The 19,981-nt window shown below is 51.1% G+C and overlaps 1 protein-coding gene across 4 annotated transcripts in view; it reads left to right on the top strand.

The window, feature by feature from the left end:
* Positions 1-19,981, top strand: part of NFATC1 (nuclear factor of activated T cells 1) — a 123,389-nt gene that overhangs the window by 83,879 nt on the left and 19,529 nt on the right. The window lies entirely within an intron of this gene.

Genomic DNA, 19,981 nt, shown 5'->3' with positions numbered 1-19,981 from the left:
ATGCAGATGTGCGCCCAGCCTGGCGCCATGGTGTGAGCTCACAGAGGGGCCGTGTGCGTGCTGCATGTGTGGCACGTGTGGAAGTGCACCGAGGCACCAGGCTGGGTGTGGGGTGCGTCCTCCTGATATAAAGTGCCCATGCGGTGCCACGGCGTCAGCACCAGCTGGGGTGCTCGCCATGAGATCTGCTCTGGTGATGGCAGTGTGGGGTCCTTGGCGGGTTCTGGGCTGCATACCCTCCTGCGAGACCTGTCCCGGGGTCTAAGGCTCACACTGATGTCCAGGTTTGCTTCTGCAGCTGAATATGGAGCCGTGCAGCTCAGGCTCAAAGTCCAGACTTGGAGAGGGACCGGCCTCCGCGGTCGGGGCATCGTGGATGCCGCCTGAGTCCCGTGAATGGCTTGTAGACAACAGCTAGCCGAGGTGACAAGCACGTTACCCTGTGCGGCTCTGTAAACACATCTAAATGCCGTGGCGGCCTTGCCAGGAGCTCGCAGGATGGCCGTGACACCGGGGGCCCTAGACTGTGCCTTCAGGCCCGGGTGCAGGGTCTTCCCTGTCCAGCCCCTGGGCTCGCACAGCGTGGAGACGCACCCAACACCGCACACCTGAGGTTGTTAGGGAAGGAAGTGGCCCCACGTCTGTAGCCAGGTGGGTGATGTGGGGAGCCTGAGCACTCAGGCCTTTCTGTGACGAGTGGTGACTGAAGGCGCCGTGGTGTTCTTGTCAAGTGTTTACGTTTTAAGGCGCAGCCCGACTTGCTTGCAGTCGCTCTGTGATCAGGGATGCACCCGCGGCCCTGCTGACCACGCGTTACAGGGCGATTCACCTCGTGTTTTCTGGCCCTGCGGTTTGTGTGCGCACTGTGATCGGGGACGTGATCGGGGACGCACCCGCGGCCCTGCTGACCATGGGTTAGAGGGGATTCCACTCGTGTTTTCTGCTCGAATGGTTTGTGTGGGAACTGGCTTCATTTCCTCGGAGGCACAGTGAGTCCTCCCAAGTGTACGACGTTTCCCAGGCCCGGGTTCCAGCAGGCACACCCGGAGCCAGTGCCCACTCCCTGCCCAGTGGCCTGGGGTCCAGGCGAGCCTCGGCCTTCTGGGGTGGGGGCGGCATCAGCCCCTCCTGATGGGGGGGCAGGGACTCCCGGGCATCGGGAGCTCAGTTTCCCATCTGCTGGGAAGGGAGTGAGGCCTCACCAAACGCCTTCCTGCTGTTTCCTGACTGAAGGCTACAAGCTTTTTGAGGAGGATGCATGCAAGTATTTTAGCCCCCAAAATATTAAGCTCTTGAGCCCACAGCCCTGGTGTGTGTGTGTGTGTGTGTGTGTGTGCTTGAGGTAGTGTGTCCCGTGGAGCCCGCAGCCCTGGTGTGTGTGTGTGTGTGTGTGTGTGTGTGTGTGAGCTTGAGGTAGCGTGTCCCATGGAGCCTGCAGTCCTCATCGTCTGTTTTTGCGGGAGTGTGTCCCGTCAGCTCAGGAGGCTGCTGCCTCCCTGGGGCTGTCCCTTGGAGCCACACACTGGAGGCCCGTGGCTGCCCCGGCCACTCTCCGGAGGTTCATGATGACTATGGGGCGGGGCCAGGACAGTGTTCCGTGTCCTGTGCAGATGTCGTCCTGAAGTTCTTTCTGTCTGACCTGCCTGCTGTCCTCCTTGTCCACCCGTGAGGCCAGCCGGAGCTCCGCGTGGGGCCCGTGTCCCTGCTCTGCTGTCTGCTGAGCACAGATGGACTCTGCCTTCCTCCCCAGCCCCTGTGTGAGGTGGACGCTGACGTCCGTGCCTCCAGTCCCTCACCCCTGCTTTGTCTCACGCAGTACCATGTAGTCCCAAGGCGGCTGGGAGATGCTGAGAAATTCTCTTCCCACCTGCCACGCCTTGTCCAGCTGTGACCCACCAGCCCTGGGCTCCCACGATTGGGCAGTGAGTGCCCTGCAGGCTCAGGTGGGAAGCAGGCCCCGGTCGTGTTTCTGCTGACCTGGGGCCCACGTGTGGCTTTATGGCGAGGGTAGAGTTCAGGGTGGGACTTGGGGCAGGTGAGCAGTGGGAGTGCTGGGGGCTGGGACGTGTTCTGCGTCAACACAGCAGACAGGGGACTGTCGACCCGCGTGATGCTCAGGTGAGATCATCCCTCTACCCAGCCCGTCACTGCCAAAGCCTCACCAGGTGGCCCGGGCCCCTCTGGCCTTGGTCCTAGAGGTCAAAGCTAAGTGAGCCAGGCCTCGCCTTGGGGCCTGGTGGGCCACAGAGGGTGGGCTGTTGTGTCGCTGAGCGCACAGGCTGGGGATGTTGGAGCTGCACGGGTGTGGGTGTGACCCCGCCCTGGCCTGCCTGACCGTCTGACCGTGCGTGGACATGGAGGGGATGGGACCAGGGGAGGGGGGTGCACGGACGACTCCCTGACACATGGAAGGGCTGAGGCCAGAGTGCATCTGCCATGGGGCTGGGCCTGGCCTGCGGCTCCTCTGAGGATGCCCAATGCCACGTTCCCGTTGGGGCCTCTCCTGACAGCCGGTGGGACCCTGGAGCCCAGGATTCGCCAGCTGTAAAGTAGCCACTCACACCCCTTTTAAGAAAGTTTATTTCCCAGAGTGCTGCTGTCGGGACACTTGAGGACAACTTCTCCGCGCAGAGTGAGCTCAGTTCCCAGCAGGCCTCTCTCCCCATTTTCCTCGCGCTATTGCCGTGGTGATCTTCCCCAAACTCGGATCTAATGGGTCACATCCTGTTCAAAAGACCCAGGGGTTTCTGTGTTGCCAGAGCAGAGACGGCCTTGGAGTCTGGCTGCAGCCTCCCACCACCCCAGCCCACGGACCACAATCATCTCGTCCGTGTACGCCTCATCAGGCCCAAGGCCGGTCCTGGGACCTTGAGCACAGACTCCGAGTGCCAGCCCTGCACGCTGTTCTGGCCACAATTTATGAGTCCTGTGTTCATTCTGTTTCCTTAACCTGGGACCAGCCACACACAAGCTTTTGGGGTTAGCACATGGCGCTGGTTGGGGTTAGCACATGGCGCTGGTTGGGGTTAGCACATGGCGCTGGTTGGGGTTAGCATATGGCGCTGGTTGGGGTTAGCATATGGCGCTGGTTGGGGTTAGCATATGGCGCTAGGTGGTGCCACTTTGGGGGTCGGGGTTGGGATGGAGGTTGAGATACCTCTGCAGACACCTCCCTATGACATGGCAAATGTGTACAGGTAATGTCCATCTCATCTCCACCTGTGAGGTCCCTCGATGCTCAGCCAGGACCACAGCAGTTAAGGCTCCAGGCAGCTGGAAGCAGTGTCAGCCATGGCCTGATCTGCCCCCGTGGGCAGACAGCCCCTCTCAGTCCTTCACAGACAGGCAGGTGGGGCACGTGGCAGAGGAAGTTCTGCTCCTGGTGTGTGAAGGGGAGGGGAGAGTCCTCGGGGCTAAGGGGGTGCAGGTGGGGTAATGTCTGGTGCACGCCCGGCTCTGGGTTAGGGCGGGGTGGTCCCTGGTGCAGGCTCAGGCTCTGGGTCACGGTGGGGTGGTCCCTGGTGCAGGCTCAGGCTCTCAGTCACAGTGGGGTGGTCTCTGGTGCAGGCCCAGGCTCTCAGTCACAGTGGGGTGGTCTCTGGTGCAGGCCCAGGCTCTCAGTCACAGTGGGGTAGTCCCCGATGCAGGCCTGACATTGCCGCCGCCCTGGGAGACAGGCACCAGGCCGTGGACTCCAGATTCCTCCTGAGCACTTGGGGGCAGGTCTACCCACTCTAGACACCTGTTCCTCCCCACTGAGAAAAGCAGATTCAAATGCTTATTGCTCTGTTGGAGCTGAGTGGATGGAGCCTTCACTGAGAACGACACGGGCCGAGTCGTTTCCCGCGTCCTGGGTGGATGGGGCCGTGGATGGGGCGCTGCCTGTCCTTGTGAGAAGATGGCTGGAGCGTCCACCAACATGGCCGGGAAGGGTCCCGGGTCAGGGTTGAGTCTGGGTCGGCCCCTCCCCTGCAGATGACCTCTGGCTTGCCCTGGGTCCCTGGAACCTGGAACCCACACCCCAGGCTCACAAACGCCATGACATAAACGAGGTCAAGGCCCAGGTTGTGTCGGGAAAGCCTCACACAGGCCGAAGACCTGAATTGTGAGGTAGAACCCTGAGTCCCCCAGACTCCAGCTCCGCGGAAATGCGGGGGTCCACGTGGGGGGCATCTCGATGGGGACAGCGGGAGACGGAGCCCAGACCCCAACAAGCTCCGTGGAAATGCGAGGAGCCATCTTGATGGGGACGGCGGGAGAGGGAAGGCAGGCTGGGGTGAATGTGGGTTGTGCTGGTTTAGTATTAATATATATTTTGTCTAATTTCACAACCCCTAAGAGAATCGGGCACCTCAGCAGCCACTCTGGGGCTCAGTCGCTGGCTTAGAAAGTGGGCAAGCGTGACCTGGAGTTGGGGGCGGAGAAGGGTGGGGAACACAGGGGCCCCCAACAAGGGACGATCCCAGCACCTAGAGAAGGAGCAGAGACGGGAGACAGAAACAACCACGAACCCCAGGTCAAAAGTCGGTGCTGTGCGTGCCAAGTGTCCTCAGCGGGTGGCAAGTGTCGCTGTGTCTTTGTTAGTTTACACAACAGGAAGAGAGCAAAAAGCTGGGGTTGGAGGAAACAGGAGAGAAATAAGGCTGTGTGGCAGGGGCAAGACTCAGACACACCCCTGACTATCTGTAAATGGGCCGATGGGACAGAAGGCCAGGGACCTCCTGGGCAGCCCCGAGCCCTGTGAGGTGCCTGTGGCAGGACGTGGGCGTGGCAGGTGACAGAAGCCCCGCCAGGTCCACTTTCCAGCCTCCCCGGCTTCCCTTCTGCGTGCCGCCGGCCTGGACACAACGAGCCTGGCGTGGGGCGCAGATTTAGTCTCCAGCCCTCTGCAAACCAAGCAGTGGTGGATCGCAGAGCTGCGTATGGGGAGAGGGGAAGACAGGCCAGCGCCTGGGATGTCCTCGTGGGGCCGGGAAACCAGCCCTGGCCCCTGGGCGCCCATCCGTGTTTAAGAGGCTTCCCTCCGCCTGACCAGAATCAGAGCTGTGGGTCCATGAATTGAGTCACTTCAGAGTCTTGCTGCTTCACATGAACAGCTGCTCAGAGGCAGCCAGACACAATCCGGGGCCTCACACGCGGTGATGCTGATGACAGCCTGCCCGTGAGGACGTAGAAAGAACTTTTTCTGTGCGTATGGGTTTTTCATTTGTTTTGTTTGGGTTTTGATTTTGTTTTCCAGGAATGTAGAGTTAAAAGGCAATAATAGAATAGTGTCCAGTTGCAGAGTCTGGGTAGGGGGTCCACAGTGTCCGCGTTTGCATCCCTGAGGGGTCTGAGGAGGGCAGTTCACACTGGAGCCTCCTCTGTGGCAGCCTCCGCTCGGCCGCAGGAACCTGAAGGTCACGCACAGCCCACATCCTGTGTGTCTCAAAGAATTCAAGCCTCAAAATGAAAAATGAGGCTGGGCACGGTGGCTCACACCTGTAATCCCAGCACTTTGGGAGGCCAAGGTGGGAGGATCACCTGAGGTTAGGGGTTCAAGACCAGCCTGGTCAACATGGTAGAACCCCATCTCTACTAAAAATACAAAAATTAGCTGGGCATGGGGCCGGGCGCGGTGGTTCGCGCCTGTAATCCCAGCACTTTGGGAGGCTGAGGCGGGTGGATCACGTGGTGAGGAGATCGAGACCATCCTGGCTAACATAGTGAAACCCATCTCTACTAAAAATACAAAAGGGCCTGTGGTCCCACTACTCGGAGGCTGAGACAGAAGAAGGCTGATCTGGAGGCAGGTTGCAGTTAGCAGCATCACATGACTTTAGCTGGGTGTGGTGGTGCACGCCTGTAATCCCAGCTACTTGGGAGGCTGAGGCAGGAGAATCACTCGAACTCGGGAGATGGAGGTTGCAGTGAGCTGAGATCACGCTACTGCTCTCCAGCCTGGGTGACATAGCGAGATTCCATCTCAAAATAAAAAAAAAAAAAAAAGAAAAGAAAAATGAATCCAGCTTTTTTTTTTTTTTTTAGGATTTCTTTGCTTTCCAGTCCTTTCTGCTCCCAAGCTTTGTTTCAGAAGTGCTTGACCCATAAACTCCAATAATGAGTCGTCTTTGTTTCTCCTGAAGATTGAGCTTTCTCCTCAGACTTCTTGAGCATGGCCGAGCCACAGAGGTTCGTTTCTTAAACAGTAGTTTTCTGTATCTTGCATTATTTTAAATGTAGAGTTGAAAAAATGCCACAGAGCTCTGTGTGGCCCCTTTTCCTGTGATTTCCCTGCATTCCGCAGCGTGGAGAAGGGCCGTGAGGAGGCGCCGCTGGGAGTGGACTCTCCATGAATTAATTACACGTTAGCGAGGGCAGCTCTGTGTCACACGCTCCCGCGTTGAGAGCATTTGTGGGGCCCGTCTTCTGAGACGGAGGCGCTCGGGGCTCACCGCGGTGCCCACGGGTCTGTGCCGCTGAAGCGGGCACCCTCCGTCGAGCCTCGTGAGGAAAGCGGCCATCCCTCGGCGCGGGGCGGGTCTGCCGCGGGCGCCTCCCTGCGTCACCTGGACCGCCCCATGGCCTCTGGCACAATCGGCCCTTTCAGTCCCTCAGAAGCACTTGGGTTTAAAAGTCTCGATGTCATTAAAACAACAAGCAGGTAGACGAGGCGGCCGGAGCGTGTCTGCCGCCGTCTGGGCTGTGAGCGGGCCCCTCACCTGCCCCTCCTTCTGAGCCTGAGCTGCTCCAGAGCGAACACAAAGCTCTCCTCATGGAAAGTTTTACTCGCCTGGCCCCGCGCCCGGGCTGAGGCCTTCCCCGCGGCTGAGGATGATTGAAAGAGTCTGTGTGCCGCCATCAAACACGCAGCGTCGTTAGCGTTGCAGACGTCGGCTACCGCGTGATGGATGGAGCGGTGAACTCAGCCGTGCAAGTCATTCATTAGGGTCGGTGCCTGGTGCCTTGGGACCGCTGCGTGGGGGTTTCAAGGCATAAAAATCACACCGTACACCACGCGGAGACGGAGCCTGCTGCCGGCAGGGCGGGCCAGGCTGCAGGAGCGAGTTCTCCGGAGGCCACTGAAGAGGCAGCTCCCCAACGCCAACAGCCTGTCCAGCCCCAGGTCCGGAGCTGCTTCCTTAGGGAGCTCACCCTGTGACGCGCCCGAGGTGAGGCAGCCACCGGAGACCGCGTCCAGACCTGTGCGCCAGGCAGCGTGTGGGCTGAGGCGGACGTTGACTCACGCGTTTCAGTTCCTCTCTAGAAAACTCGCTCCCACCTGGTCTCGGCCAGCAACTGCGAGGGACAGTGAGAAAGGCGAGAGCGGGCACGCGCCCCCATTCACCTGGTACGGCCGGGGGAAGGCGAGAGCGGGCACGCGCCCCCATTCACCTGGTGCAGCTGGGGGAGCATAGAGCCCATGGCTGGAGAACCCCGGGGCAGCTGCAGTGGCAAGTCTGCCCCTTCAGGAAACGGGGGCAAGGATGGCACTGAGACGAGTGCTGAACAAGGCTCTCTAAAAATAGGGGCTGCGTGGGCCGTGCACACGCCGTGTGGGTGCTGTTGCAGGTCTCCCGCCCTGGCGCACAGGCTGTGAGGCCACAGTTCCTCCGTCCTTCCCTGAGATGGGCATGGGAGAGAGGAGAGGGTGCCCACTCCTGTGAGCTGCCCACGGGCTGCTGCTCGGGGCCTGTGAGGTTCTGGGCACTTTTTTAAATTGCCTGAAGATATTAACTGTGGACACAGAATGTTTTGAATTCTATGCTGTTTCTAATTGAAATATCTGTCTACAGTCCAATTCTGTGTACTTGGAAGGGAAATTTGGGGGTATCATTTTCAGCTATTAGTCTGCCTTTGACTCCTTAAAAGTGGGTCTTAGCTTGTTTGGGCATTAAGTGGAGAGCTGTCTGAAATCAGTAATCGGAGAGAGGGACATAGGGATGAGGTGGAAGGAAGCAAGAGGCAAGAGCTGGAAAGATTTCATGGAGCTCGGGCAATGAGCATTGTTTACATCTATTTTGTGCCAAAGAAAATTCACGGCCAGTGGCAGCAAAGAGAGACCCTGATGTTCAGCCACAACTGCACTTCTGGGCAGTGTGGGTCGTGTGTGCGATGCCTTTGTCATCTTGCGTAGGCAAGCCGTGAACAGTAGTAAGGCGTCCGCGGGTGTGTCACTGTAACATAGGCAAGCCGTGAACAGGAGTAAGGCGTCCGCGAGTGTCACTGTAACGTAGGCAAGCCGTGAACAGGAGTAAGGCATCTGCGGGTGTGTTGCTGTAACACTGTGTTTTTCTTGTGTAGATGCACTCTGTTTTCCTCCTATAAATGGGTTCAAACTTTACAGAAACATTTTAAGTGGCATTGTCTCCATTTCAAATCAAGTTGCCTAGCTTCCTTCTACTGCCATACGTTTTCGATTCCTAATGCGTAGACATTTCAAAGAGCTTCCTTATTTAAGAACGAGCATTCTTTACAGACGCGCTTAGATCTGTGAGCCAGCATGTCACACTGCTGTGCTGGGGCACCGGAGTGTAAAGCCATGAGCGAGGTATTTAAAAGCATAACAGCCACATTCAGCGCCCAGAGGCCAACAGCCCGTCAGAGGGAGAGAGGTGGCCGGGGCAGTGGAGGGCTCTGCCCGTGTCTGTCAGACAGCCGTGTTCTTGCCAGAGCAGCCAGGGTCGGGCCGCTCAAGCTGGGTGCTTGGCTCTCCCTGGAGCTCAAGCACGGGCACGTTCAGGTGATCTTCCTGATAGCGAAGTGCGTTTCTCCGCATGGACTCCTGAGGAGCAGCGAGGAACTGACTCACACATTCCACCAATCCCAGGCTAGAAAGAGGGGACAGTCGGGACCGTGGTGTTTTCTTCCTGTCAGTGCTGAGAGACTCACTCCTGAGGTCACACATCCTTGCCAGCAAACGAAAGAGCCAGATCACAGTCCTAGGCTCATCCTGGACGTGTAGCCTTTGTATGTTCCATAGTGACCTTTTACGCATTTTCTTCTGTGCATGTTCAGCCTTAGAACGGCGCTGTGGGCAGGCAGAACTGCCGGTACTCACCACCCCCCTTTCCTGGGGGAAACCGAGGCTCAGAGAGATGCCGCTGGACTTGCTCCAAGTCAGTCGATGAGGCAGAACCAGGAGCGCCCCAACCCCAGTGCCAAGGCCTGTACGCTCTCGCGGGTCCCAGCTCTACCGTTGAGTATTTTCTTCCCACTAGAGAGATGTGATGAGCAAAGATTTCTGCTCAGAACTCCTAACATCCAAGTGTGAGTTGGCTTTGCAAGCCAAAGGGGAGCATGGTGTCTGTTTTTCTTCAGAGAATTTCTGACTGTTCGCTAAGGCACGTTTCCATAAGAAGGACTGGAGAGAAGCAGGCCTTCTAAACTACTGGAGAGCATCTTGAATCAGCTCTTCCCCAAAGCAACAAAAATACATCAACACTGTCAAATCAACCACCAAATCTCGCAGTCAACCAAGAGGACAGGACAAACGCAGATGCGTTCACTCAAGGAAGAGCAGTCCCAGGGGGAGGAACAGGAAGATGGTGTCTTCACTTGGGGCCATTCCACCCCTGCTCCAGCCCTGAGGCGCACAGCCATGGAAAGCCAGTGACAGCACAGACCGTGGAGGAGCTGGGCTCTGTTGAAAACCTCGTCCCAGGATGCAGTCCACATTTGGACTGGTCATGGAGCTCCCGGAAAAGGCCCGTTCCCAGGCACAATCACCGTTGGCTGGAGTCATGATCATGGGAGCTGCCCCAAGGCTGGGATCGACATTGGAGCAAACAAGAGCCTGGCCAGACCAGGTGACCCCTGGGGACTTTGAAAAACCTTGGAGATTCCCGGGGACCTGGAGGACGGCACATATGAAAATGGATGTGTGAAGGCTTCGGCCACTCTTCTCTGGCTGACCTCAAAACCCCACCAAGCAGAAGTGAGAGCTAAAGCTGCCTGTGACTGGGAGGCAGGTCCTGGCACACAGGTTTGGTGATTAGAGGGAGGAGACTGGCTTCGTGGCTCAAGGATTTAAGGAAACCTCCTGTCTGGTAACAGCAGACCATTAAACTCTGCTAACCTGAGGGTGATCCCTAGGCAGCCTGGCTTAAAGACAGAAACAAGATTTAAAAACAGAACAGAAAACTCAGTGTCCACATGCTGCAAGGAATACAGCATTTAGATAATTAGTCCAGGGAAGTCATGGGTCACATAAGCAACAACCAAGGAGAGGGGAAGCCGAGAAATGACAAATCCTATTTGGAGGAGGATCGGGGGGAGAATCTCACTTCAGAGTCACTACAATGCATTAGTTGTCATCTCCAGTTATAAACCAGAAAATTATAGTACATGCAAAAAAACATGAAAATGTGTCCCATGCACAGGGAGAAAAATCTGTAGCCCCTGAGAGGGGTCAAGTATTAGACTAGCAAAGGCTTTAAATCAGCTGCAATAAATATGCTCAAAGAACTGAAAGAAATTGTATTTGAAAAATTACAGGGGAGTGTGGCAAATATATCTCACCAGATAGAGAATATCAATAATGAGATTTTTTTTTCAAAAAGGAGCCAAATAGAAGTTACATGGTTGAAAAGTATAAGAACTGAAATGAAAAATGCATTAGAGAGGCTGAACAACAGATTTGAGCTGGCAGAGAAAAAGAATCAACAAACTTAAAAATCAACAGATTATTTAGACGGAGGAACAGAAAGAAGAATCAATACAAATGAACAAAGCCTCAGAGCACATGGGATGCCATGAACACATATACACATGCATAATGAGTTACAGAAAGAGACGATTAGAAAAAATATGTGAAGAAATAATGGCCCCAGGCTTCCTAAATTTGATGGAAAACATTATTCAGTGCATCCAAAAAGCTCACAAAATTCAAATAGGATAAATTAAAAGCATTTAATTTAATTTGGATTAATTAAAAGCAGTTCACACACACACAAACCAAACTGTTGAAAGTCAAAGGGAGAGACAATCCCGAAAGCAGTGAGAGGAAAACAGCTTCTCAGTACATGGGATGCTCAGCAAGATTAACAGCCAGCTGCTTATTCTGAATCGTGGATGTCAGAGGATAGTGGCATGGTGCATTCAAAATGCTGAAAGAAAACCACTGTCAACCAAGAATTCTGTATCTAGTAAAACTCACCTTTAGAGATGGAGAAACAAAGCTGTGCTTAGATAAACAAGACACACGGAATTTGTTGCCAACAGACCTGACCTACAGGAGATATTAAAGGGAGTCCTTCAGGCTGAGGTAAGAAGCACTGGTGAGAGTAATTACATAGGTAAATTAAAAAGTCAGTACAGACATGTTTCAAACTTTTCTTCTCTGAACTGATTTAAAAGGAAACTGCATATAGACACGGTTGCAAACCTGTGCTGATAACAACGTGCTTATAACAATTTGTGTGACAGTAGCACAAAGGAAAGGGTGGGGAAGGAAGTTACAGCAAAGCAAAGTCTTCACATATTATTAGAGCTCAGTATTCATCTGAAATAGACTGTTTTGAGTAAGATGCTTATTGTAATCTCCAGAGGAACCACTAAGAAAATAATACATTTGTGTGTGAGTGTGTCACACACACACACAAAATGTCAAAAAATGCACTTAAATGATACACTAGAAAATACGTGTGTAACACAAAATAAACCAGTAATGAAGGAACACAGAAACAATGACAACAGCAAAAATTACACAAGACATGTAGAGAACAAATAGCAAAATGGAAAACATAACCCTACCGTATCAATAATCACATTAAATATCAGTGGAATAAACACCTCAATAAAAAGGTAGACGTTGTCAGACTGGATGTTAAAGACAGAATGAAACAGGATGCAACCATATGCGTCTCAAAAATACATATTTTAGATTTAAAGACACAAATAGGTTGAAAGTAAAATGATAAAGAGATACTGTACAATAGTAATCAAAAGAGATATGGAGATAATGGAAAAAATACATACTTCAGATTTAAAGACAAATAGGTTGAAAGTGAAAGGATGAAAAAGATATGCAGAGTTAATGTAGAAATTTGGAGTAGGGACACTAATATCAGACAAATTAAACTCTTAAAAACAATGAACTGTCAGTAGTCGTGTTCTCTTTGATCATAAAACTGATACATTGAACAGGAAGATATAATAATTATAAACACATTTGTACATTACAGAGCCCCATAATACATGAAACAAGAACTGACAGAATTAAAGGGAGAAATACATAGTTGAAAAATAATAACTGGAGACCAGTATATCACTCTTAATGGATAGAACAACTAGACAGAAAATCAGAAGGATATAAAACACTTAAGACTATCAACCAACTTTACAAGACCTCTGTAGGACACTCTACAGAGTGGAGTGCACATAGGATAGACTTCCTACTATGCCATAAAACAAGCCTTAATAAATTTCAGAGTATTCTGGATATCAATTGAAAATCAACAACAGATATTTCCACAAATATTTGGAAACTAAGCAACACATTTCTAAATAATTTATGAGTGAAGTTAGAAAGTATAAGGGAAATTGGAAAATATTTTGAACTAAATGCAAATGAAAATACAACATATCAAAATTTGTGGGATGCAGGTAAGGCAGTGCTTAGAGGGAAATTTATAGCTTTAAATGCCTATATGAGGAATAAGATGGATTTCAAATCAATAATCTAAGCTTTTCCCTTAAAAATGTTGAAAAAGGAGAGAAAACTAAACCCAAGGCAAGTGGAAAAAAGGAAATGCCGAGGATGAGAAGAGAAAGCAATGAAATAGAAACATGAGAAAAATCAATAAAACCAAAGTTAGTTATTTGAAAGAACAACAAAATTGACAAAACTTTAATGAGTTTTTCTAATGAGAAAAATTAGGAATGAAAGAGGGGACATTACTACTGACCCCTCAAAAATCAAAAGGTTATAAGGGAATACTATAACCTTATGCCAAAAGATTAAACAACCTGGACGAAATGGAAACATTCTTAGACACGAATTACCTAAATTGACTCAGGAAGAAGCAGAAAAGTATAATAGACCTATAGCAGGGAAATAAAAGAAATTAATAATGTAACATATTCTCACAAAGAAAAGCCCAGACCCAGAGAGCTTTACTGGTTAATTTTATTAAACATTACAAGAATAATACCAGTGCCAATACTCCATAAACTCTTCAGAAAATGAAGAAGGAACACATCTAATACTGAAGCCAGTATAGCCCTAATACCAAAATCAAAAGTATCATAAGAAACTATAGAAAAATATTCTTTATGAACACAGGAGCAAAAATCCACAACAAAATATTATCAAACTGAACCCAACAACATAAAAAAAAGATTTTACACTATGACCAAGTGGGATTTATCCCAGTAATGCAAGGTTGGTTTTGCATCAGAAAATGAAGTCATGTGATGTACTATATTAATAGAAAAAGGACGGAAACCACATGATCATTTCAATAAATGCAAGAAGAAAAGCATTTAACAAAATCCAACACCAACTTATGATAAAATCTCTTGACAAACTTAGAACACAAGGGAACTTCTTAACCTGATCAAAGTCATACACAAAAAAACAACAGTGACCATCACACTGAATCGTCCAAGACGGAGGACCTTCTTTTCCCCTAGGATGAGGAAGGATGCAGAGATGGCCACTTTCACTGCTGCTACTCAGCCTTGTACTGGATGTTCTAGACAGTGAAGCCAGGTAAGAAACAGAAATAAGAGGCATCTGGAATGGACAGGAAGAAGTAAAATTGTCTTTATTGGAAGAAAATGTGATTTTATATGTAGAAAATCCTGAGAAATCTGCCTACACCCCCCACCCCACACCAAAAAAAAGTAAAGGGAAACCCACTGTTAAAACTACCAAACAAATGCAGCAAGGTCATCAGATGTGAGACCAGGGTACAAATAAATTATGTTTCCATATGCAAGGAATAATCCAAAAATGAAATCAAGGAAAAATTCCTATCTACGAGAGCATTAAAAAGAATAAAATACAAATAACTTTAAATAAGTTAAGGACTTACACTGTGAAAATGACAGAACGTTGCTGAGGGAAAGTTAAGATCTAAATAAATGGGAGAACATTGCATGTTAATGGAACAGAATAATCAATATTGTGAAGATGGCAGCTTTCTCCAGATTGATCTGTAGAATCAGTGCAATCTCCATCAAAACTCCAGCAATTTTTTCTTCTAAAATTCACAAAATGATCCTAAAATCTATACAGAGTTTCAAAGACCCAGAATAGCCAAAACAGTTTTGAAATCAGAGAACAAAGTTGGAGGAGTTACACTTCCCAATTTCAGAACTTTCTGTGAAGCTGTAATAATCAAGACAGTGTGGTATTGGCAAAGGACACATAGGTCAGTGGCGCAGAATTAAAAGCCCGAAAATAATTCTTATATCTGTGGTAAATTGATTTTTTGACAAAGGCACAAAGCCCATTTAATTGGAGTAAACGACAGCCTTTTTAACAAGTGGTGCTGGGACATTTGCCACATGCAAAAAAACACACACCACGCACCGAAAATGAACTTGATCTTGGACTAGTAGGAGCCGAAATAGTCAGACGTTTTTGGAGACAGCACATGAGGAGCTCTTCAAGACTTTGGATGAGGCAGAGGTTTCTTGGACATGACATCAAAAGCACAGCTCATAAAATAAAAACTTGATAAATGGAACCTCATCAAAATTTAAAAATTTTATGCTTCAAAAGTACTATTAAGAAAATGAAAAGATAAGCAATAGACTAGAGGAATGTGTTTTCAAAACAACTATCTGATAAAGGGCTTATATCCAGAATATACAAAGAACACTTACAGCTCAATAAGAAGACAGAAAGCCTAATCAAAAACTGGGCAAAGGATCTGAATAGACGTTTCTCCAGACAAGACATAGGAATGGATAATAAGCACATGAAAAAATACCCCACGTCACTAGTTATTAGGGAATGCACATTTTAAATTCCAATAAGATACCTTTTTTTTTTTTTTTTTTTTTTTGAGAAGGAGTCTCGCTCTTTCACCCAGGCTGGAGTGCAGTGGCACGATCTCGGCTCACTGCAGGCTCTGCCCCCCGGGGTTCACGCCATTCTCCTGCCTCAGCCTCCCATGTAGCTGGGACTACAGGCGCCCACCACCTCACCCAGCTAATTTTTTGTATTTTTAGTAGAGACGGGGTTTCACCGTGTTAGCCAGGATGGTCTCAATCTCCTGACCTCGTGATCCGCCCGCCTTGGCCTCCCAAAGTGCTGGGATTACGGGCGTGAGCCACCGCACCCGGCCAATAAGATACCCTTTTATATCCATTTGAGTGGCTTTAGGAGATAAGATAGACAACAGCCAATTTTGGAGACAAGGAGAAATTGGGCCCCTGAAGCCTGGCTGGCAGGAGTGTAACATGGCATTACATTCTGGCCACTTTTGCAGTTTCTTAAAGAAATTTCTTAGAAGAAACTTGCCATGTAACCCAGCAATTCCGCTCGTAGGTATGTATCCAAGGAAACAGACGCACACATCCACACAAAGGCTTGCACACGACTGTCCTTCACAGCGTTCTTTAGCCAAACATCTGAAACAGCCACAATGCCCAGCACGTGGGAAAGAGAGAGGAAAGGTGGGGTTTGTCCTCACCGAATGTTATCCATCCCCAAAAGGAATGAGTACTGAGCACGCCAGGACACAGGTGAACCTGGAAACCCTCGTGCTCCGGGAAAAAAGCCACACACGAGACCACAGACTCAGTGGCTCCCTTGCACGCACACCTCAGAGACGTTGCAGGTTCAGCCTCAGACCACTGGGATACAGCCAGTATGGCAAAAGAAAGCCGCTGGAGTGTGTGGCTTCCAGGGCATATAAAAGTGATGCTCACACTGTGCTGAGTCTGTTAAGTGTGCACCAGCATCGTGTCTAAAAAAACAATGTTCGTGCCTGCGTGGGGTGACCCAGGTGCATTGTCCATGAGGTAATATTAAAGGACTCTTTTTCTGAGCAGTAAGTCTCAATAGTGGGCTTAAAACCTTGGGTAAACCATGCTGTGAACAGAGGTGCTGTCATCCAGGCTTTGTCGTTCCATGGGTGGCGCACAGGCAGGGGAGATTTCACATCATGCTTGGGGCCTTGGGATTTTCGGGGTGGCAGATGGACCCTGGATTCAACTTAAAGTCACCAGCTACATTAGCCCCTACCAAGGGGGTCAGCCTGTCCTTGGAAGCTTTGCAGCCAGGCACTGACTCCTCTCCAGCTATGAAAGTGCTAGACGGCATCTTCCAATAGAAGGCTGTTTTGTCTGCACAGAAAATCTGTTGTTTAGTGTGGCCATCTTCACCAATGGCCTCAGCCAGATCTCCAGGAGAACTTGCTGCAGCTTCCAGGTCAGCACCTGCTGCTTCATCTTCGCTTTTATGGCGTGGAGATGGCTTCTTTCCTTCAACCTCATGAACCAGCCTCTGCTAGCTTCAAACTTTTTTTTCTGCAGCTTCCTCATCTCTCAGCCTTCGTAGGACAGAGAGAGCGAGGGTCTTGGTCTGGATTAGGCTTTGGCTTAAGGGAATGTTGTGGCTGGTTTGATCTTCTCTCCAGATCACTCGGACTTTCTCCGTATCAGCAATAAGGCTGTTCCGCCCTCTTATCATCGGTGTTGTTCACTGGGGCAGCGGTTTTCACTTCTGTCTATATAGAGTTTTCCTCTGCATTCACAGTTGGACTGGCGCAGGAGGCCGAGCTGTCAGCCTGTCTCAGCTTTCGACGGGTGTTCCTCACCAAATTTAATCATTCCTAGTTTTGAAGTGAGAGACGTGTGACCCTTCCTTGCCCTTGAACTTTTACTTGAAAACTTGGAGGCTGTCGTAGGGTTCTTAATTGGCCTAATGTCAGTATGGTTGTGTCTCAGGGAATAGGGAGGCCTGAGCCCAGGGAGAGAGACAGAGAATGGCTGGTCGGTGGAGCAGTCAGGACACATCCAGCTCTTATCCGTTCACTTCATCTTAGATGGGCACAGTTCGTGGCACCCCAAAACAATGACAACAGTGACCCCAAAGATCACAGATCTCCACAGCAGAAATGATAGCAATGAGAAAGCTTGGAACATCATGAGAATTATTAAAACGTGACACAGAGACACAAAGTGGGCACCTGCTATTGGAGACGGGGTGCCCACAGACGTTCCTGGTGCAGGGTTGCCAAAGACCTCCCATTTGTGAAAAGCAGTGTCTGAAGCACAGCGAAGCCAGGCATGCCTGTAAGACGTCCACAAAAGGCACAGCTCTGGAGACAGGAGACTGCTGTGTGGGAGGAGGTGGTGCCGGAGGCCCTTGGGTGATGGAAGAGGCAGGAGACAGCTGCGTGGGAGGAGGTGGTGGACGACACCCTTGGGTGATGGAAGTGTTCTGACACCTACGGTGATGGTGGCACAACTGGGCACCTTTACCAAAAATCACTGAATTTTGTGCCGTTCTCAAGGGTGCATTACCTGTGTGAAACGTGCCTCCATAGAATGCTGTATGTTTAGGGAGGAGGGGCTGGGAGACCCTAGCAACGCCATGTGCTTTTTACTTTTCTTCAAGTGAGTTTTGAGCATTTTGTTAATGCAAGAAAAAGGACTACTTATAAAGAGTGGTTCGCTGTGGGGTCCGAGCCTGTGGCGTGGTTTCAGTCACCGCCTCAGCCACAGCGTGGAGAGGAACAGTGGTCTTGGCCGAGCAGCAGCTGTGGGCACCTGCGTGTCAGCCCCTCCCTCCGTGGACAGATGCTTCTGAGCTTCCCCAGCAAAGACACTGGGACTGTGCGCCTCGTCCCCCGCATCTTCCCACCTCCAGTGACCAGGCCTCTCCCAGGGGCCCTCTGTGCTGGCCCAGCACCTGCTCTGATGTGCCCTCCCCAGGGGTGTGGGTCCGTCTGCCCTCCACACAGCCCTTGGAGCCTCTCTTCACAGGGCTTGAGAGCTGAGTGCAGTTTCATAACGTGGTTCATTGGCCTCTGAAGATGCTCAGTGCTGGGGGAACTGGGCTTGAAGCCATCACGTCCACACACGGTCCCTGGACCACATCCCGTAGGGAGTGTTAGGAGGAGTCTAGCTCTATTTTTAAATGACAGTGTTCATGACAGAATTTCTCATAGGGAATAAAAATATGTGTGCTTCCCAGTTACTTACTGTGTTGCTTAATTAAGGAATCTCTTTAGAAACACAGACGGGAGCATGAACTTCTCAGCCACTTCCTGCCTGGCTTCTGGGTGGTTCTGTGTTGCATTACTGGAGGTCCGGGTATGGAATTTTGAGAATCTCTTGATCCTTTTCAGTTTAATTTTGAAACAGGGTTCTTCCTTCCTTCCAGATTACAGTGTGGACACTCACACACAGTAAGGGACAAAGAAAGTGTATCCCCTTCCAAAGATCCGCCCACCAGGCCCCGGACCCGTAATCAAAGCCTGATACTGGGACAATGGACCCAGGGCCGGGCCAGCCCTCCCCTAGTTATCACCCCGGAGCTGTGGCTGGCTCTCTTTGTTCCCAAACGGAGCTGATGGAGCAGGACGCTGTCGCCAGGCGCTGCGGGGAGGGGGTTATCAGCCCCTGGCCCGCTTCCCACCCCAGAGGTGAAGTCTTCGCCCCAGACAGGCCCTATCAGGCCCTCCCAGCTGCTGTTATTTTAGATATGGCAGGAAGTAGGGCCTGGAAACCGCACGGCTCCCAGCCCTTGGCAGCAGCTCAGTTCCCGAGGCTGCACTCAGAGCTGGTGGCAGGGAGGGAGAAGGCACAGCAGCCTGGACTGCGGGTTGGAGGGCTGTGCCGGGGCCAGTGGAGCCGTGCAAGCGGCCGTGTAAATCAGGCAGGTGTGGCCGGGAGGGTCCCCTTGGCTCCCCACAGACATGGGGCCGACCCTGTGCAGCGCTGGCTGGCGCAGCCTCTGCCAAAGGAGCCCCCGTCCTCCGGGGCAGCGCCGTGAAGACCTCGCCCCCAAGTGGATGGGTTTGCAGTTGAGCCCAGTGTCTGTTCAGCTGGCACCAGTGGGTCCAGATGTCCACCTGGCAGTGTCTCAGCAGGCGCACAGACGAGCCCTGGGCCAGGGGACAAATGTGTGGGTTCCTGGCGCACGTTCCCCCCGAGCCCCAGAAAGGACACCGGGGTTCTGCACCCCCACCCGTGATGTGTTGCAAGAAGCCTCACAAGTCAGTAAATAAAAACCTCCCTCGCCCTCTGAAATAGTAAACGTTAGTGAGCACATTCGCATCTGCGGTGTTTTTATGTGAGAAGTTAGGTTTTGGGAGCCTTCGGAGGAGCTGGCTGTGGAGGGAAACACGTCCGTCACGTGGCCACTGTCCCGCGGGAAGCTGGGGGCCGTCGCTCTGGCCGGGCTCCCCGCAGCCGCAGTGGCGGCGTCAGGCGGAGGATCCCTGTCATGTACTTTCCGTTTTCCACAGTAGCTGCTGCCAGCGGGCTGTAAACTACCGTATATCACTCAGATTTAAGAATCCAAACTTTAAAACAAATTAAACTCTTGTTGACATTGTAATAAAAATCAGAATGGAACTGAACAGCTCAGTAAAAATGAACTTCAATTATTTTTGTGGATTTCAGATTGTTTTCTGGGATTCCCAGACTCCCGGTGCAGCTGAGTTATTTCCTCTTGGCAGAAGGCTGGAGAAAAAAGGTGGAGGGAGGGAGGGACGGACAGAGGGCGCCTGGCGGGAGGAAGCCTGGTCACCTGGCTGGAGGGAGGGAGGGAGGGACAGACGGAGGGTGCCAGGCAGGAGGAAGCCTCGTCACCTGGCAGTTTGCTCGGCCTGACCGGCAGCCACAGGGCAGCGGCGTGCGCGTGAGGGTTGGGTGAGGGGGCGCATGGGCAGGTGTTTTTTATGTGTTTTAATTTAAGAAAAGAGCTCAGAAATGTTTGTCAGAGCCTGTTAATTAGGTGTTTATGCTGGATTAAAAGAAAAATTGAAAGCACGAGTCTGACTGCCCCTCAAAAATGTGCTCAAAGGCTCATAAA

The sequence above is a fragment of the Hylobates moloch genome, unplaced genomic scaffold (assembly GCF_009828535.3).
Source record: "Hylobates moloch isolate HMO894 unplaced genomic scaffold, HMol_V3 SCAFFOLD_5, whole genome shotgun sequence".
NCBI lineage: Eukaryota > Metazoa > Chordata > Mammalia > Primates > Hylobatidae > Hylobates > Hylobates moloch.
This window is presented reverse-complemented; position numbering and strand designations above follow the sequence as displayed.